This window comes from Indicator indicator, chromosome 26, assembly GCF_027791375.1.
Source record: "Indicator indicator isolate 239-I01 chromosome 26, UM_Iind_1.1, whole genome shotgun sequence".
Lineage (NCBI taxonomy): Eukaryota > Metazoa > Chordata > Aves > Piciformes > Indicatoridae > Indicator > Indicator indicator.
In genome coordinates, this window is record NC_072035.1 from 11,976,501 (window position 1) to 11,998,157 (window position 21,657).

At 46.2% G+C, this 21,657-nt stretch overlaps 1 protein-coding gene across 1 annotated transcript in view; it reads right to left on the bottom strand.

The window, feature by feature from the left end:
* The window catches only part of MN1 (MN1 proto-oncogene, transcriptional regulator), a 34,793-nt gene that overhangs the window by 9,216 nt on the left and 3,920 nt on the right, over positions 1-21,657 (bottom strand). The gene's annotated exons all lie outside the window — the stretch shown is intronic.

A 21,657-nucleotide genomic window follows, 5' to 3' on the forward strand; every position in this document is an offset into this window, starting at 1 on the left:
GAGGAAAACTGGCTTGAAACACCAAACCAAGTACCCCCACCAGTCAAACCATTCCTGGACACTTCCAAGAGAAAATACATGGAAGACTGAGAACTGCTGCCCATTCCAGCACAAGCCAGTTCAATGCTCCTGACATTTATATGCTGCCATGCAAGCACAGTGAGTCCTTTGGGAGCTCCTGCTCACCCTGGAAAGGAGTTAACTGCCTCAATCCTGCCCACTGGCCCCATCATGTTTACAGTCAGACCTAGCACTGGGGAGAAGGCTACACATGGCTTCACCTCACCCTGCCTCCAAAAAGTTCCAGCTATCTCAGCAGTGTCCCTACTTCTGCATCCAGCAAGTAAGATGAACAGGAGAAGTCCACAGCAGGGCAGAATATCAGCTGACAGAGACCCTGTTTTCCTCTGCTGCTGGTGTACATCACTCACTTGCACCACTTAAATGCTTTGAGCCTATTTTCACCTAGGGCATCAGCCCACACACTCGTGATGAATAAGGAAATGATGGGGTTTGCACCCAATAGTTGCAAACGTATTTCAGACACACACAAATGATCACAGGGCAGCTTTACACACAGCTCCAGCCCGTGTGAAATCCAGCTCTGAGCAGCCAGAGAGCATGAGCAAACCACAGGGTTTTCAGAGAATTCCACGTGGAATTTTTTGCCTGCACACAAGTCCTAGGGTGTTGTTCAAAATGCCCTCATTTAACCCACACAAGTTCCTGGACACTGCCCTCTATTATTTCAGGACAGGCTAAAACTGACAAAAGATGTGACTTAGAAGTTCTCTGCTAAACTGCTACCTGGACATTTAACAAGGGGCTGAGCTAATTCATGGTGACCAGTGCCCAACACTTCCCTGCACAAGATTGCCCCACAGACCTGCCCTCTCCCATGGCATCACACATGGCTACCCCTGGCCCAGAGTTCACGGTCAGCCTCTGACAGTGCCAGGCTGCTTTCCAACAGTGTTGGCTTTTACTACCCCCAAGTTGTTTTTTTTTTTCCATTGGGAGGGAACCTTTCAACGTGTGTTAAACACATTGAAAACGACTGGAGCTGGCCAGAGCTTTGTTCCCCCACTGCATCATCACCAGCAGTCTGACTCTCAGCCAGGGGATGGTGCCTGACAGAGCAATATTTGCTTGAGCCACCAATGCACTCCATAACCCATCCTAACTTTTCATTAAGTGGCACTGCCGCTCACTTCCTCTTGAGGACACACAAGTCCAAGGCACCAGCATCATCTTCAGCCCAACACAAGTCTCACCACACAGAGCAGGTCTCCAAAAATAGGATGGAAGTGCCCGTTCAGAGCAGCAGGGGAAGTGGGTGCACTGGTGGGGGGAGAAACAGCCATGAATAAATGGGGATTATGCACAGAGTGCAACACAGGAGGAAACAGGCACATCCCAACCTTCTCTCATCACATTCGTGCAAGAGCTTCTGCAGAACTGCTGGGGAAAAACAATAGAAATTACATCAGAAAGTAGGATATTTAAGCCCTGCATATTATACATGGAAATCTCTGTTTTCCTTAAATGAATTGAAAGCAGAATGAAAGAAGAAGATTCCCTTCAAAGAACTTTGTGACTGCTCAGCTTCAGGATGCAAATTAACTGAGTACTTGTTAGCCAAGTGGAAAGCAGGGAATCTGTCTCTGAAACACCACCAGGCTCTTGCAAGGCAAAGGCTGGGATATAGCTGGGCACAGACTTTTATGTACTGAGTGCCTGGCTCCCAAAGAAATCCACAGGAGCCACTCCTCATATCCCAAAGCCAGATGACCTGCACCCAGCTTGCCTGCCAGGCTCAGGGGTCCTCCAGCTGCCCACCCCTCCCCAGCTCTGTGCAGCTCCTGGCACTGCCTCTGCCCGATCTATAACTCATAGTTACGAGACCGTAACACAGAACTGCCACAGGCAATGTCAATCTCTCCCAGGGGCCTCACACATCTGAGGCTCTTGCACACCAAGAAATGGTGATCATGTGCATTAATGCTGCGGGTTAAACCACACAACTTCAAGGATATTCGTGAAAATACAACTGGAGTTGACCAAAGGCAGACAGTAAGCCAGAAGAAACAGCATCCGGGAGCTTCAGCCCTTTTATCACATTTATTTATGGCATTTCCCTGAAACACATCCCACTCCTCTTTAGGATACCTCCACCTGCAGTTTGGTGTCTTAGAAGCAGGAGTTTATATGAGGGGACCTTGGAAAACAGCTTCCTAAAATCAGAAGGAGCTCAAACAATTTCACTGCTCAGAGAGGAAGAGAAAAGCCAGAGCAGAGACTCAGGACCACAGCACCCACCACGGTGTTGCTCAGGGACAAACACCCCTCAGAACACTGAAGGCAAAACCACAATGCTCTGGAAGGGATGGTTTTCAAACCATGGTTTGTAAGTCTCTTGTAATTCATGGAGAATTCCTAAAGAGTCTTTGAAAAGTAACTGCAAAAAGCAGAACTGTCAGGAAGCCCAAGTTTGTTAGAGCTGGGTCAAACTCCCTGCTGGGAACATGTAACCAGACTGGTAGCTGATGCCATCAACCCAAAATGCATTTTCTGGGTTAATTCTTGCTAGGTCCAAATTCTGACATACCCCTGATTTTATTTTGGCTACAGAAGGAGAAGGCAATGGTGTTGCTATATAACAGATTGGGCACGTTCAGAAACATCCCAAAAAGGCAAAGAAAGGTGTGGTGAGTCAGCTGGAGGGCCACAACCTAACGGGGGAGCAGGGCTTGTTTGGAACAGCACATCTGAAAATTAAATCTGTCTGAAGGATAAACAAAAAAAAAAAAATAATCATGAGATAGAAGAAACAGAGAGCCTTGTGAGGGAGAAGCAGCAGCAGGGAAAATTCACTTTAGGATAAAAAAGCAAGCACACAAAGAGAGCTGGCTTTCTCAGGTACATCTGTAAGTGCCACTATTAGGATAAGAAAAATATAAGCTCATCTTTTTCTTCCAATTGTCACATCACTGTGGAGAGGCTTCACGAAGTTCTCAGAATAGCAGCGAATCAGCAGCAAACAGCTGCTCAAGCAAGAAAGTCACAGGGAGGCAGACTTCCACTGCTGCCATGCAGAATTAACTCCCAAGTTTCTCAGGCCACTAAATCATCCAAATGGGCTAGTCCAGCATAGGATGAGCAGCCTTGCCCTCATACCCAAAGCTGAAACATTGGCCTGTGTCCCCTTCCTGGCCATGTACTCACTTGCTTTATGACCCACAATGATTTCAGTATCCCTGGAAAATGGGAAAAGGGCAGACAATTAGCTTGCCTGCTCTGCTGGTAGGTGTCTGGGCTCTGCCCTGTGGTACTCAGGGAGAGGACACCCAGAAGCACACTTTTCCCCTGGCAAGTGCAGAGAGAGGGCAACAGGGCTGAGGAGCACCAAAGTGCCAGCACAGCAGGGCACAGCATGTCCCTGGGGACATCACTGAGGGGACTCTGCACAGAGCAGCCCATGAGAGGCCGGAGTTCAGTCCTGCTCAAGCCCACAGCTGTCAGTCACAGCCACTGTTAGCCTGGTGCAGATTTGGTCAGTACAGAAGCTTGGGCCACCCTACAAGAAGAGCAGGTCCCTCTGGTCACCCATCTCCAAGAAGGAAGGTCTCCAGGGGCAGCAATGCTCTCTCCTGCTGCTCCACTTCCCATGAGACAAGTTAGAGTGAGCGGTGGAGGGAGATGAATGCATGGACATGGCCCTCAGTGATAGGAGCACAGAGAAAGCTGGGGAGCTCCTCACCGAGCCCCAAGCCATACATGAGGGGTGACAAGCAGCATGCTCATCCCCCTGCCTTGATGAGCTCCAGACAGCAGGGCCTGTGAGAGGGGAACGCTGGCACAAATGGCCTCGTCCTTCCAGACACAGAGGACACCATTCCTTACTTCAGGTGAGTTACAGCAGAGATGTGCTGTGGCACATTCATCACCCCCACACACAGCAACTTCTGTGGCACAGAGTCGTGTGGTGGGGGTGAGCTGATGAGGTGACAGCTAAATAACCTTCCCATGCACGTGGGCTGCAAGACCTTTAAAGCTTCTGGACGCAGCCATAAAATCAGAAACAAAGCAACAAGACCGAGCCCCTTTGTGAAAGGGCTCTGCAAACACAACCCTGAACTCGCAGGGGTGACAGCCACCTTACACCCCCACCCAGCCTGCCCCTGCAGAGAGGCTCAGCAGCTCCACACACACAAGTTCCACAAAACCCCAAATAAAGCCAAATATAACAGCGTGAGGACTAGCTCGTGATCTCCACCTGCAGCTGTCCCAAGCAAGGCACTGTTTGCACTCTTGTCAAACCAGGCAAGACTTGGCTCTTCAGCACTCACTTTGCTACCATAGTACCAATACAAAGGCACCCAACAAACAGAACCCTCCACCCCAGCTCTGAATCATACCTTTCAGCCCCACAGGCAGGGCAAGATGCAGGTCGCACAGCTTGAGTCATACAACCACAACTCTCACCCAGCCCCAGCTATCCCTTTGGCATCAGCTGGCTGTGAACCACCACTGCACCTCTGCAAGCCTGTAAGATAGGGAGTCAGTTGGCCCAACATCACAAGTGGTTATTCTGAAGGCAGAGGCATTCAGAGTTGTCCTTAGGTTTCTGAGTGGAAAACCTCGAGTCACACCTCTGCTTAAAACTGGGTCTCCAACCAGCAGCACTGCATCCTTCTTGGATGAACACTTTGTTTACTGGCCAACATGCCAAGAAGTGGAGGTATCCATAACAGCACTGCCACAAATTATGTTCTCCACCATCCATCTGAGGTGGGGACCTGCACAGCCTCATCCTCCAGTGGCACAGCTCCCAGGACAGATGAAATGCTGGGCTTGCTGGATGAGTGAGATGTCAGCAGGAGCACCCACCACCAAAAGGGCCACAAGGTTGTCTGCATGGAGAGAGGCTGAGCTCAGTGTCTTAACAGCCCCACTTTGCCTTCAGCCCTGCAGGTCTTCCGGAGCAGAAGGCAGCCATGCTGAAGGAGTTAATCTTGCCTAGAACAAACCTATCTCCAGCTTCTCAGAAAGCCAAAGGCTGCTGGAGCTGGGCTGCCTGCTCTCTGCCTGCCCTGCCTGCAGCCTGACCCCTGACATTTCCACCCCGCTTCTCCCTGGCATGGAAAACAGAGCCGTAGACAAACAAACAGGTTGGGAGGCAGAGAAATGGGAGAGAGGAGGAGAAAGGGAAGGTTTCTCAGATTCCTTGCAATAGCCCTGTTAAATACCAGCAGCCCCCACAGCTGTGGGTGAGGGGCTGGTGTTCATCAGTAAACCCTCAAGCCTACAGCCAGACATCTCTGTTTAATTAATCCTGAAAGGATCCCTTCCCCCTTCTGCTTCCCAAAGAGGTTTTGAGGGTCCACAAGTTTAAAGACACAGTGAGTCCTTTTTAACTCTTTTCCACAGACAACAGGAGGGCAGAAAGCACCTCTGAAACCACAGCCAGGATTTACAAACTCTACATCAAAGACTTCCACCCATGCCCATCTTTGACTGAGTCATGCTGAACCCTCTGAAGCAATGCATCCAGCAAGTCACAACAACCTGCCAGCAGCACACACACACACAGAATCATAACCAGATATGGGGCTGCAGACCTCACCAGCTCCTGGGGTCTCCTGCCATTCTCACAGAACACCCATTTCCCAAGGGACAAATCTGTTCAGTGCTTGATGCAGCTCTACTGCCCCCCATTTTCATCCAGCTTTCTCGTTCCCCTGGTGGCATCAGCATCACTCAGTGACAGAAGAGACTGCACATACACAGGGTGCAAGATGATTGCAAACATTCTTGCCCCTGGGCTTTTGCTTAGTTCTTTCATTTCAGTAGGTCCCCTGCCCTTTGATCCATTGTACTAGTACAGAGCTGTTAACCGTGAATAGCCCCAAAGCTGGCACATCCCCTCACACCTCAGCAGCCATGGGAGAGCAGCTCCACTTCCAGGGCACCTGCATCCCACCACCCTTGCAGAGCTGCAGGATCCCAGTGAGGACTCATCACAGTAGTAATGGAAGCTCTTTTCCCTGGAGAGTGGACAGGCCAGCAGTACACGTCACATCAACCACACCCCAGCTTCCAATGGAAGTGGTCTTGATGAACACTTGCCAAGGCTTTGAACCAGTCCCCAACAGACAGCAAGGCAGGGAGGGTCTGGCAGCACAGCCCTGGGTCCTCCAGCTCAGCCTCCTTAAAAGCCAGCACACAACCACCCATCCATCTACTCCAGCAGCCAACCTACCAACCAGACTCCACTCCACTGGTGCTGGCAGCCGTGCCCCCTCCCCTCCCTTGCCAGTCCTGCCTCCTGCACTCCCACACAGCCACCTCCTCAACCAGGAGCCAGGATGCCAACCAACGGAGCTGCTGCCACAGCACCAGTCTGCTCTTTTCTACAAATGGTTTTTAATTTTCACATGTATTGCTTTCAAAGTTGGCCACGAGAGTTCATCCTTTCCTCTCTTCCTTTTCCTGTTAATGTAAACATTAACCCTCATTTTGATGGTTATTTCATCACTTATCTCCCCCATTTTCTTTTCCCACATTTCTTTTCTAAAGCCCTTCCAGCTTCAGTGAACAGCCACACACCAAATGGAAAAATCTAGTTTTTTACATTCTATTTTCAGTAAAAGATTTAGCATTATTTAATTTTCCAAACCCTTTCTTCCATTCTCTCCCTGCCCCCAAACTTGTTTAAACCTGAATAAACTGGTAGCAGAATTACAGAGATTTCTTCTTTTTTTGTGTGTGTGGTGTAAATTGCAAAACCAGCAAATGAAAAAGTGGGGGGAAAAAAAATCTCTGAAATAATTATTCTTGGTACAATCAAAAGCAAAAAAGAACAGTAAGGAAAGAAATGGGGAATTTTCAAAGTCTAAGTTCAAATTGTGAAAGAAACCTCCATTTCACATCAGCTTTACAAGATTCCCAGGAAACTAAAATTCAAAACCAGCTATTTTCATTAAGATCTATATTCTTAAATACCTGTTTCAACAGCCTCTTTTTTCAAGAATCATTGGGATGGGGGATGAACCGCAACGAACTGAGAAATGTCTCTGTCTACCCCAAAAAAAAAAATCATTATGCAATGACAAGAGACAATCCAGTGTATAATCAAAGACAGAATCTTGACATGTTCAAAGAGAAAATTATTGTAACAGCAGAGATTTGCAGATGAGAAGGGTTTTTTGCTAGAAACAATGGCCAAGAAGATCTTCACAGAGCTCAAACGCAGACCCTAGCACGCAGCCTGCCTGTACTCCGAGCACCAGCAGCAGAAAAAATTCACAAATAAAAGAGTGAGGTGTAAGAAACTCATACAGGGAGTGCAACCAGCCAGCATTCTGAATAGCTCACCATTCACACTGGGCAGCAAATACTCACAGTCACAGGGACTCTTGTCCCAGGGCACAGAAGAGTCTGAGAGCAGCCCCCGATTTAACAACCTATGATGTGTGCTCCTTCCAAGTTCCCCAGCAGTACAGTGGCTGCACTAGACCGTGACACCTGGGTTTAGGTCTTCTCACCTGAAGAGCAGAAGAGCCAGTGCTGCTTGGTGATCTGTCCTGCCTGGTAGGTGGTCACCAAGACCTCAGTCTCTGCCCCCTGGAGCTCAGAGCAGGAAAGCAGGCAAGTAGGCTGTAACTGCTCAACAACGTTTGCCTTGCAGAGGTACTTCCAACAATCATTTTTGTGGGTGGTTTTTTTTTTTCAAATTTTGTCTTACACAATACCTCCAGAGCCACAGACCTGTTATTACAAAGCTTGCAAGTGACAAAGAACTACACTGAAATATTTACATTTTCACTGTTTGCTACCAGGGAGTTGCATACTTGGCTGCAAAAGTAGCAAACTGCAATCGGCACTGAACGACTGTGATTCACAAAAAGTGAATCACAAAAGGGAAAATTTTGTGACTAAATAAATAGCTGTTCTGTAACCCATCTAATGAGGAGTGTAGTAGTTTTCTGTTCTTATATTGGAAGACTACCGGACGACAACTGTAAGTAGTCAAAGCCTCACTGACTCTAAATACCACTTTCAAAACCAGAATGTGGATTAAGCTCAGTGTTAGTTTGGAATAAGAGTCAGAAGGAAAACAAAGGGATGCCAAGTCTGTGAAGTCAGGTATCAACAGGAACAGAAAGTCACCAGGGTGTACGAACCCAGAGCTGTTTGCTGAGGGAGCTGAGAACACGCCGTGAGCAGTGAATCACAGAACGCTGCAATCCATTCCCAGTGACCTGCCAACCAGGGAAGGGAAGGCACTGAAACCATTTGTTCCCTTGAAAACACTGCTCAGAAAAGAGCAACTGGGCAGAGGCTGGCCCAGTGTGTGCCCATCCTTGGGTGGCACCTAGCCCGATGTGTGCCCACCCTCTGGCAGCACCAAGGAGACAGCAGCAAACTCAAGGCTGCTGGGTTACCTGTCAAGGAACATCCTTATCCCAGAGCACACAGAGAGTCCCTGCCTGTTGAGTCTGAATGATCACTGATGTCATCCCAGATTGAACCAGTTTGTCAGGCCAGGAGGTGCCTCTGCCCTGGTCCAAACCTTGCATGAGATGCACATCAGCAGGGTCAGAAATACTCTTGTCCAGGAACTAACTCACCCAGGGCACAAGTGCATAAGGTGATTTCTGAGTGTTTATTTGACAGATCCTCCCCAACTTTCCAGACAAACCAGCAGATATGGACCAGCACAAACTCATCTCTGCTGTGTTGTACCATACTCAAACAGGCAGCAGCATCACTGACTGCACGTGTGCAGGAGCAGACCCTCTGAACACAGGCAGGGGAGCAAAGTCTGGACAAAAAGCCATTAGTAGCTGAGTGCAGGACACCCACAACAGCCCAGCCAGAGCTTGGGTTCCACAAAGAAGTTCAAACCCCCCAGTTCAGGCAGCATCAGGGAGATGAGCTTCAGTGCTTTCATGGCAGCACAACTGCTTTCACAAAACAACTCTCACGTTTTTCCTGTGTTTCACATTTTGAGGGCTATCCCAAGCACAGAGATCCTCGAGGAGTTTATCACAAAACCGAAGCACCAGGCTGCTCAGTGCTGCTGCCAAAGGAGATGTGTAGTTTGAACACAGAGACTGAGTTGTACCAACTCTTATCTGTGCTCCATGGTTACAAGTGTTGCTTGTACATGGGAACCATTTTACTAACACTACAAAAACAACAAACTATCTCACAAAAGCATTTCCCACTGCCTCAGCAGTGAACAGCCGCTTAAAGCAGGACCCTTTGTGCTACCCCTACTCCTACAGAACAGTTCTGTTCTCACCTTTGTATGAAGCCCCTTTTATTAAAAGGAAACCGTTACAGAGCTTGGACTCAAGCTCAGGTGTGTTGGTGCTGGGCCTGTTCAGGAGGGCATGCTTGCTGGAAGAGCTGTTGCACCCCAACATGCTGCTGTCTCCCTAACACCAATGCTCACGGCAGGGTCAGCATCACTCATCACTGCCAGAGCTGCTCCTGCTCCTCAGGGAGAGGAAGGAGAAACACCCATGGGAGCTCTGCATCCACAGAGGTAAAGCCAGAACCACCTTGTACAAGAGATGGAATGGCTCCAACCGGAGACAGCAAGGACACACCAGCACGACAGACAGGTAGAAGTCACAAGTCACCACACTCAGCTCCAAGTGTGCTCCTCTAGCCTACACAGTGTCCCACAGGGACTAACCCTCAGGCACAGGCAGCTCTCACTCTCCTCCCATCCCACTGGCCAAAAGCACTGTGGGTTATGCCTCTCTGGTGGGCTCAGCAGCAGGGTGGCAGCAGCACTGCTCCTGGAGTGGCAGGATGTGCCAAGGCATGGGCCTTCCCAGGAGACATCTCCATCGCAGTGTCAATGCTACCACAGAGCAGGACTCCTCCTTTTAATAAGGCATTGATTTACTTTCGAGAGAAAATGGACCTGTTACAAAAAACACCTGTGTGCCTTTGGAGGTGGCTGCTGAGTCATACCACGTTTAGGGTCCCCACCTCCGTACCACACATGAAACGATGAACCCACACTGGGTGATGCAGGCAACCACCACAATGGGCTTGGCCGTTCCCCTTCTGGCCGAAGTCACAGATTTGTGACTCCACTGCACTCTCAGGCCAAGTAGCAGAGGAGAGCTGGCACACAACACACAGACCACCCCAACAAAACACACCCACCCAGCAGTGATGTCACACAGGTCAGAAGTGGCCCAGGACATACACCCTGCAATGGGATGGAGTCACATCATGGCACTGACCCTTGAACCCTACACTCATTTTCCGTAAGTACCCGGAGAGCCCACGCCAGCTGTTCCAGTAGGAATAACTAAGGGGGGAGCACTGGGGATAAAGAGAGATCAATTTTTGCTCTGAGATTTTAAATGAAACACTCCTGTTTTGGAAAGAATTTCATTAAGGTGAAAATATAAGATACAAGTCCCCATTTAGGGAGAATGTGCTATTAATTCTTAGCAATGAATGTGAAAAGGAAAATTGCATTTTTATCTAAATGGGTTTCTCTGCATAACCCATTTACAGTACTCTTTTACAGCTCAGTAATGGGAACTTTTCCCATTTCTATTTGGGCCAGGCAGCAGCAGAAGGCAACCTTCAGGAATGCTTCAAACAGAACCCCTTAAAGCAGCTCCAAGAGAAGGTCTGGGGAAAGGAGGATAAAGGCCAGTGCAGCACATCTGAGAAGGGGGTGAAAAAGGATAAAAATGTTCCCTTTTAAAGACGTTATCCAAACGTTGGAGAGTGTTTTTTTTCCCCAAAGGGACAAGAGGAGGTTTGGTCTTCCCACTCTTCTTCCATGCATGAAGCACAAACAGCTCCTCCTCAACATCATGCAGCCCCAAACGCATACGAAGAGGAAAATGTTGCCACGCTATCCCTTTGAGAAACAGCACAGGGATATTCTCAGCTATCACAGTTACTATTACATACAATGAACAGAAGTGTAGGCTACGAAAAACTATTTTTATCATCATAAACAAATGCTCCTTTCTCACTACAAACAGTTTCATACCATTCAAACCGAGTATAATCCAAACAATCATCTCAAACAATTGACACTCTGATACACTGCCACCAGGCAACAGGAATCGAGTCATGGAAAAGCATAAAGCAGGCTCAGGACTGAACCGGGTTTTACAAGCTCTGCTTAATCCAGCACAAATAAAAGCAAACATAAAATCCCAAGTTTTAAAAATTCTTAATTTAATCATCAAAAAACCCCAAACCTAAATAACCACAACATGAACAGTGCACCGGCCTCACATTTAACAAACAACTCAACTGATTCTCCAAACACTGTAGCAGGGCTCACAAAAGGAGGTAAAGCTGAACATTTTCTAAGCATTGTTCACTTGACATTCTTCACCTCTGTTGCTTTTTTTTTTTTTCTCTCCTTTGCTGTCTTTTATTTGCTTACTTCCAAAAAATTAGTGTAACACAATTTTATCTTTCAAAACAGACATTCGAAAGCGCAGCAGTTGTAGAAATACAATTGGACAATGAATCGTTTTTATTCCCCCTACCTAGCCACACTCCTCACTGCAAAGCAGTAATCAGAGGGATCTACTCCTTGTGTAAGCTCTTTCCAAACTTAAAGGCTAGCACCCAAACCTTCATTACACTTAACAGACACAGAACCCTAATTGTATCACTCTCTTTCAAGTGCCAGCTAGCTCCCCAAGCTCCCACTTGTCTGATTCAAGGAAGAAGATTTTTCATCTGTTCTGTTCTGTAAATGAAATATTTCAGCTGCATTGAGATAAACCACTGGAGAAAAAGCTACACAAAACACACCAGGGTTTGGGTAATTAACTGGAGTAACACTTGATGGCTCTGTTAAACCCCCATTTCCAAAGCAGCATTTGTCAGCCCAGCCCAGCCTCAGGGAGCTCGGGCAGAGCTGGAGCACGGTAGCCTCCTTCCCTGGGGACCTCAGAACCCCACGGCTGCCACTGGCACCCCCATTCCTGCAGGTCCCATGGTGACCTCAGCTGACGCAGGAAGATCAGGACACAGCATGCTAGCTTGATTCCTCTATAGGACAAATGGCTGGGCCATATACTGTGTGACACTACTGTCCATGCACAGAGTTTAGAAGATAAACCAAATAACCAGGGCCAGCCCTGAGCTCTCCACAGCCCCTCCAGTCACAGCACCTCCATGCCCAGCACGACTCATACCCGTTTGCAGGCAGCCATGGCCAGTTGACAGAGGATGGCACACAACTTCCCTCTGATGGCAAATGACAACAAGGAAGCAGAATGAAGGCATGTTTTGCTGGTTCTCTCTTTTTGTGGTGATCTGCCTATCTCCAAATAGCTCGTGTGAGATTTTAATTATACTTGAGACAGCCCTATTTATTCCTCTGCCTCTAGAAGGACGGAGCACAGGGAGCTGGGACGCTGTAGCTGTTTCTCCCAGCATAAAAAGAACAGCATGTGCCTATATTTAGAGGTAGAGAAGGGAACTGCAGCATTCAGGGAAAAAAAAAAATTAAAAATCAGACTGATTTTATCTTTAAAAAAAAAAGCACTTGTTGGCGTTGGTTTGTTTAAATCAAGTATGTGTTGCAAGTGTTTGACCCTATATCCAGCAACAATAAAATCTGTTCCATCATAAAATACCAGCTGCTTTGCACTTTGAACGCTAACGCTGTTTTTAAAGCATTTCAGAATTACTGACTCAGACTATGGTAATTTTTATTACAATTATTAGGGGATTTAATCTTCTTTTTCGTAGCCTACAAACAGGCATATTTATTATTTTCTTGCTTTTGGAACTGTATTTGGGCTGAAATCTGGGCTGCTCTTCAGAAGAGGTGAAAAAAAAGAGTTTTTCAGCTTAACATGTAGCATTAATAAAAACTAGAAAATGAGTAAGATCAAAAATACCTTTAATGCAAAGTTACTGTCTGCCTCATACGCTTAACGGGGACCCTGTTTCTAGCAGTATTCCATCAGGACCGTCAAGGCTTAGATCACATCAGAGAGCTGTGATCTACCCAAGAGCTCCATCCTCAGGGTCAAGGCCTGGATAGGCAGGACCACCCTCACCTTTCCCTGAGCCCAGAACAGAGGTGAGGAAAGGAGAAGAAAGAAGCCTACTCATGGGGACACTTCAACCTCAAGTACCTGGAAGAGCTAACAGCAAAGCCACCTCACATCAAACTTCATCCATATCAGTTTCTTTTCCTGTTGCTCAAACTGAGAAATACCTTTAGAAATGCACTCACACACTGGACCAGAAGTGCCACAACTGGGGGGGGGGCTATTTTGTTGTTACTCCAGTAAAGCAGAAATGCTGTACCAGGACCCCACCAAACGCGCCAGAGGAATAAGTAATCAACACAGCTTTATCCCGGTACTGTTTAGTCCTGGCATGCCAGCCTTTATGGGACACCCAAGTGCTCAGATTCATTCCTGGGGACACCACTGTGTACCCCACCAGCACTCTCTGCTATAGCCCTGGCAGCACCACGGTTGTTCAGCCACACAATGCCAGCAGAGCCTCGGATGGAGACTCACCAGTTGCTGGCTAACCAGCATCCACACGGCCAAACGCCGTCTGGTTTTTCTCCTTTGGACTGTAAATCTTTAGCAGCGGGAACGTCTCCCAGGTTTCTACAGCCCCCTGTCAATTTATGGTGCAATAAATATGATCTTAAATAATAAAAATACTAATAGACTGCAGCTTGACTACAGGCTCCACCGACATCCAAGCCAAAGACAGAACCAAGCGTCCATCCATGCGATGGCAATGGCTTGACCGACTGTGCCATCTAGCCCAGAGACAGCAATGCTCAGGCAGATGCTGCCTCTCCACCCGTTTCTATCCGACAGATGAGCAGAGCATCACTTCCAGCGTGGACAGAGGAGGGAAGGCTCAGTCCTGGTCCCTAGGGACCTCGCCCTGCTTGCAATGCATTCACATCTGCGTCTCCGAGACATCCTTCAGCTACAGTATCCTCTGCTTCGCAGGGCTTCTCTTACCTAAGACCAAAAGGCTTACAACGTCCTTAGAGAGGAAGATGATACCCACCCCACCACCAAAAAAAAAAAAAAAAAAAATTAGTGAACGATTTTTCTAGGAAAGAGATCCTAAAAATTTTGACCAGATAATAACCCCAGCCCAGCCTTCATTTCCTAATGATCAATTTACATCTTTCTAGTAAAATGGTTTCAGGCTACATTTAAAAACAAAACAAAAACAAAAAAAAAAAAAAAAAAAACAAAAAAAAGAAAAAAAAAGTCATGCCTTTCTTCTTAAACTGCATTTTGGGAGAGGATTAAGAGGAGGAAGGAAGGATATGACTGTTTCCAGGGCTTTTTAGTCTATTTGCTTCACACAGCAAATTAATATTCTCACTTTTAAATCAGGAGTATATTCTTATTTAGGGTATGAAATGTTTTAAAATTTCCTTCACTTTACAAATGGCTGCTTTTTCAATTAACTGTGCTTCCTCAGCCTCAGGATGATCTTTCTATTAGCAATACAAATGCTTCCTAATATTTTGTGAATACTAATTCACAAAATTAATTAAATGCAGACTTAACTCTGAAAAACATCTATTTTACCACCCAAAAAAAAAAAAAAAAAAAAAGCTGTCTCCCAACTACAGCTTTTCTGTGATCAAAACTATCAAGTCCTAAAGGTCCAGGTCAGAACTGAAGGTCAGAGAACAGAATTAAAAGGAGGGGAAAAAAGCAACCAATTCAGCTTCCTCATCTCCACTTTTTAAATGCTCCAAACAGGGTTGAAGGGGAATTAAAAACAAATAGGCAGAAATTCAGGGCCACTGGGGCAAAGCCGCTGCACTGGCTCACACCACAGTGAGCAGAGCTAGCACAGCCCCTTCAGAGCTCACACATGGGTTGTGCTTAAACCCTAAACTGTATTTACTGTAATGTAAAAAATCCATCAAAACAGCACTTAAATGCAACCAGATTTCTGCTTACCAAACCAAAAAAAAAAAAAAAAAAAAAGGCCTCTTTAGGCAAATCTTAAAAGATAATAAAAATTTAGAGGGCACAATGTCATGTGCGGCATTTTTATGTTCAAATACTAAACAGGCACAAAGAGATTTCCTAAAATTGAAAACAAACAGACATAAAACTGCAAAACTAAAGGCTCCCAGCAGAAGCTAAGCCTGTAGAAGAGGAACAATTCATGCTCAGGAGCTCCCCATGACTGGTACGTACAAGCATCCTGGGGAAGGAAAATGCGAGGTGTGATAGAACAGTTGTTGCCTAGCAGAGCAAGGCAAAACTTGAGAAAACCTTATTTAAACCTGTCCAGGATGGTTCAGCCCCATCCTATGGGAAAAGGACGGACTCTGAGTTTGAATCGGGTGCCTCGAAAGGGCGCAAGCCCAGCACACACAGCTGCTAAGCACCAGCACTCTTAGGGTGACACTTACTCTGTTACAAAAAATAACCCAACCACGGAGAGAAGACAACTAGAAAAGCAGGAACTATACTTTTTTTTTTTTTATCAGTACACAGGAAAAAAAGGGAATAATTTGCACTGAGAGTACACCTCTAGATCATCAAGCCCTACAGCTTATCACATTAACTATGGAAAACGCATCCCCGCATACATACGCCTTTGTCGTTTGCCAGGAGAGGAAGACTTAGAGAGGGCGTTGGGGGAGACAAGAAGAAGGGGTGCTGATGAGGGGAGGGGTGCTGATGAGGGGAGTAGCAAAGCACTATCATCTCAGATGTTCTCTTTGAAGTATTAAGAAAGTCAGCTTGTAAAAATTAATGGATTAGACCTCCAGCTGTTCAATTCTCAGCTTTAAATTTAAAAGGTACTTGACTCTGGAACATTGGCACATAATCCATAAAATATATTTAAATTTGTCGGGGAAAAAAATATTAAAAAAAAAACTTTGCGTTTAAAAAACAAGTCACTAATAATTCGTAATGTTTTAACTACTCCAAGACAAGTGTTTTGCAAAGGAAAAGCAGCTAACTACAAAGAACATGAGGACTTTTACATAAGCCAATCGTGTCACCACCACATGCAAACAGTTCTATCTACAGAACAGCAAAAATTCAGATTTACAGATCAAGAAAGTCGGGGGTGGACTTGAATTTCCTGGAAGATTCCACAGCTTCACCTCCTTCATTTCCACAGGGTTCCCTGTCCTGCATCCCTTGCCTCAGAAGTAGTGCTGAGGAAGCGCACAAGCCATGGTCTAAACGTCCCTCATTGACAGCAGCGCTTTTAAAAACACCCTCAAATAAGTGAAAGGAGAATAATTCTGTACTTAAATAACAACGCTTCCATCTTAAAAATGTTCTGCTCACCATAAGCATGGATTTAGAAGGGCAGACTTAGTTTTGTTCAGGGTCTTACGTTTTCCAGTAGAAAACCCAGAACAGCGGGACAGAAAGCGGGCTGTGGGCTGGAGCAGCAGCCGCGATGGACAAGCCGGGGCCAACAGGCAGCCTGGTACTGACGGACAGGCCGGTACCGGTGACAGACAAGCCTGTACCGATGATGATGGACAGGCTGGTACCCACGGCCTGACGCCCATTCTCCACACCATCTGCACACAAAGTGCTGCAGCCCGAGACATTAAGGACCCCACTAAGCACAGTTGGCCTGCTCCCTTTCAATCCCCGCAGTGTGTTCTAGCAATTATGCAATTAAACTGTTTATGATATTGCAATAAATTGTGTTCAGCCACCTGAAGATTCCTCTCAGAGCCGGCTTTACACTGGCTGTGGATCCTCGACTCACACTTGCATTTAACAGAAACACAGGAGAAACCACAGACGAAAAATGTACAGCAATTTGTCTGGTACTAAAATTTTATGTGGCCACATAAAGACATTTTGCTGTACCCAGCCCTCTCTCTGGTTTAGAGCACGGCAGAAGCTGGGAGTCAGCTGTTACAAATAAAAGCAGTCCGTATACTTTTAGGTTAAAACTTCTGTTTAATGCCTTATCCTTTGCTCTGGACAAGTCACAACAAACTGTATCTGTAGGCACTGCTGATTGATAAATGTTTCTCTAGCAAAAAAAAAAAAAAAAATCTTTAAAATTTTATGACCGAGCGTTCCACTACTCACTGGTAAAAAACAGGTATTGCCTGTTAAAAATTAAGAGCAGACATGGTGTAACACATCGCAGATCAGAATAAATCTGTGCTGTCATCTAAGCTCATATATAAATACTAAGTCTAATTCATTTCCTTTTACACAGTATGGAAAGATCTGAAGCCCATTCACACACCAATTTCAAGAAATATATCCCCAAAGCCCATCTCATGCCCTCCCCTCACTCAGCGTGCACAGAACAGCGCAGTTCGAACTAACCTCACAGCTGAACCTGCCACTAGAAAGCCACAGAGCTGGGTTTAAAAAAAAAAAAAAAAAAAAGGCAAACCAAATCTGTGATCTCCACTAATCCAAACACAGCTGGACTGTTCACTACAATGAGCAGAGCAGGTGAATCTAAACACCAAAAAATTAACAGACAGACGTACGGATGGACAGGCAAACAAAGTGGCTCTGGTGGTTACTGAAATGCCAGTAAATTCACTCACTTTCTGCATTAAATATCGGCAGCAACAGCAAACAGCACTGAAAGCCCTGCCCCTTGCCTTCTCCAATATTTGCCGTGAAGGTTTACAAACACACTGCTGCTGAATGTTTATCAAACAAAGGAAAACATTTCTAAACAGGACCACTTTCAAGTAGAAAATACTAAAAATTATAGTGAGTCAGAGTAAACAATAGAGTATTGCTGTCACTCACATGAAGCCAAGCCAAGCAGGCGCAACCTCTCCATTACTGTTTTTTTTTTTTAACAGGTCAGAGTAGTTTAAAAGATCATTTAAACCCAAACCTAAGGCATCCTGAACTCTCTCCTGCAACATGCAACGCAAGTGTTCTCTCCTCCAAAAGCTGCGTGTTGATCCAGATCATTTGTTAACGATGTGTGCTTCATATCTTGAGGGGTATCACCCAACTTCTTGGCAAAGGCAAAAAACATTTTTTCCCCCCCACTAACCTCTAAAATTCCTCGTGTAAGTTTGAGCAGCCCTTTGAAGCAAACAAAGCAGCGTCAGGGATCACAGACCCATGGCTGCAAAGCGCTCTCAGCTCCGTCAGTGAACTCCAACAGCGCAAACCCCCCTTCACAGCACACACACACACACACCCCCCAAGCACAACCACCACCAACCCCAGCACAAAGCACTCTCAGGTACATTTAAGGGACTAAAACACCTCATAGGAGCTCTGACAAGCATGCTCCCAGTGAACAAAACAGGTCCCTGGGTAAAGCCTCTCCAAAGAATTCTGCAGTATTTAAAATGAAAGCAGGCAGCAGAACACCCTGGGAAGAGAAAGAAAACAAAGGCTCCCGGCCACATCTGGACCACATCTGACCTTTGTTAATGCCTTTAGTGGTGATGTGCAGAGGTTGCCCACTGCTCAGGCAGCGGCGCTGGCCGGCTGGTGCGTTTAGCAATGGGGTTGATGTTACAACAGAACATGAACAAAAACTGGGAGATGAGGAGTACTGGTGCTGCACTGCACATGTCCAGCACCTTTGGCAGACTCACAGCCACCAAGCTACTGAATATTCTCCCTTTTTCCCCTCTAAGACCCTGCCTTGTTCTAGGTTACATGGTGACATATTCACCTGACATCTGCAGTATGGGACCTTCAGAATTTCAATTAAAAACTAAATGCAAAACCCCATCAGCACTTAATTGCTGGGTTTCTAGAGAATACTAATCAACATTTCACTGAAGGGGAAATTGTTCTGGCTCAGCCAAACCAGGCAAAGGAAAGCCCGTTACACTTGCCTCGGGCTCTGTAGTGAATTTCATCTGGTCAGTCTTTGTTAGCTAGAGCTGTGGTGCTGGAAGTCCACACAACCCCTCTAGACTCTACTACAATACCTCACTCCCAGCTCTAGCTGCACGGCAAAGGAAAATACTAAATTCTAGAAAGCATTTTGGGGGAAAAAAACAAACTATCAGCCACTTCTCATAAAACATGTCAGCACAAGAAATGACATATCAGAAAAAACTCCTTACAGAATATAGCATTTCAGGGAAGAGCCACATCCAGCCAGCATGAAAGATGTTAAATTCAGACACAAAAATGTGAGCACACAGGCACGGAACTGCCACAGGCAGCCACTGAATGGTGTAGGTGTGTACGTGTTGCAGCCGCAGCACCCAAAATAACATCCCTGCTCCCATCTGCTTTTAAAGCTCCCAGCTCACACGGACTGCTCTGCTGGAGATATCAAACCACTTAACGCCGTTGTGAGAAAAGAGAGACGAGCTACAAGGAATCGAGCAGCCATTCAACAATGCAAACAAGTTGCTCCCCCCTGTGAGGCAGGTGCTAACGGAGCATATGAAAAGTTCCTGATTGTGCTGTGTCTCGAGGTGCCTGCCCATCCCAAAGCAGCACCTCCTCGGCCAGCAGGGAAGCCAGAGCTCCAGCCCAAGCTCTGTACCGCAGGAGAGCAGCGGGAAGTGGCCACCACATCCCACACCCTCCAAGGGGGACCTGTCTCCAACACCCACCAGCCCTGCCCGGAGCCCACTGAGAGGGAGGCATGGATCCCGTGCCACGAGAAGGATAAATCATCCAACACTTCCCCTCCTGTCAGGGCAGGTGTCATGAGGGGCCCACCAGCAATGCCTCTGTGTGGTAAGGGAACTTGGGTCTAAGGACTCATGAAAGCAACACTGCACACACCAGGAAACAGGGAATGCTCCCTGGCACAGCAGCAGTGCGCTGAGGAGCTGCTGGCAATCAGAGCAGCGCTGCCTGAAGCCTGAACATCACCCTGCCACAGCTCACCGGGGAGCTGCTGCAACAAACACCACGGTGCAAATCCCCAACAACTAACAAGGTTTAAACCCTCAGACACTGGATAAATAAAGCCCTTTCTTAATCACAGTTTTCAAACACTCGGGGGTATGACATTGGAAAGTTAAATGATTTCCTCTGGCTGAGGAGAACAGCCTGCTCTGCCTCACCTATTGTATGTTTATCACTTCCAACAACAGTTAAAGTAAATTCTCTGCTGGTCTCTATCAATTTCCTCATCCCAAGAACCGGCCCATTCAAATCTTTCAAGTGACTAAAGTGTGCACCGGAATGAGCGTGTCGTGGTTAAGACTGGTTTGCTATTTTACGTTAAGCCTCTGAAATACTGAAACATCTCCTTATATAGGAGCACTGATTAAATGGTTTTCCTTCCAAGTGATGAACTGTTTGAAAAGCACCACAGTGGTTATCGCGACCAGAAAGCAATTCCTTATTTCACTGCCTGTTACTAAGAATAGCGGTGATCAAAGTGAACGTAGGAGTGCGTTTAAAGACGTTAAAGAGAGCACCACTCTATGTGACACAGACACACAAAAATATACATCCCTTTAAGCCAAATTACACTTTTCATAGATGTGCTGTTCAGGATTAAATCACTGCTCAGGATTTTTTTTTTTCCTTTCCTTTTTTCTTTTTAATCCATGAAATTAAGATGTATGGAGTAAGTTACTCATTCAAATCTATTTCTATGTACAGTACAGCATGTAGATGTGTGTGTGTGTGCGTGTGTTGTGAGAGAACGTATAGATGTGTTCGAGTCTGCCAAGGTAGAAGTGACAGGAACTGTGATTTGTGCTAACTAGCTATTGATCCAGTCAGATCTAGATGTTGTGTACAAGAAACAATAAAGGAGAAGGGGCCAGGAAGGATGCTGTGTGCAACTCCATTTAAAAATGGAAAAGAAGGGCCCCAAACAAACCAATTTATGTCCTTGCCTGGGTGAAGCATGGAGAATGCTGATGGGCTTCCTAGAGTCTGCTGTGCATGCTAAACACTCTCGCCTGAAATGAGAGTCTCCTGCGCCAGGCATTAACCATGAACAAAGAGACAAACCATGGGGGCTAGGATTCACGCTTCAGAAAGCCAAAGCTGGAAAGCCAACCAGAACTGGGGTTAGGAAACTGACCCGTTTCAAACCAGCTCCCTTTTGATTTTCCCAACACCCTTCTTCGTGAAATTACTAAACACAGAGGACATAAAAAGTCAGCGCGTACCACCAGATGTAATGGTAACAAACTAGGCTAGCAGGACCAAAACGTCAACTTTCCCAGGCACAAATAATGAGTTGATACTGTGTAAATTACACACCTGCACCTAAAGCACACTGAAAAATTGCCTGCGTGCGTTCGCCGAGCAGGTACACACACGTGCATCCATCGTAACGTCCACGCACGCAGTCAGGCAGTTTGGAAAATATAGCTTTGATATGAAAAAAATAGAAACCAATTGAATCTATAATCATCTTTATCTTAAACAGCTTTTATAATAGAGGGCTTTCCATTAAAATATTTTTTTTCCTGAGCTTGGGGAATTACGATGCCCTCTGGATACAGGGAAGGATCAAAAATGACAACTAATGTCGAAATTAAACATCTGTCAACGAAGCAAGTTTTATACTAGCAGACCCAGAGCCTTAATTTAAATTGCCTTTCTATTAGAGGGGAAAAAAAAAACACGTTAAGAGCCTTTTAGTTGAGCATCATGCTGCTGGCAGGCTCGTAGTGCAGGTAGGGAAATACCTGGAACTGGGGGACAGCCT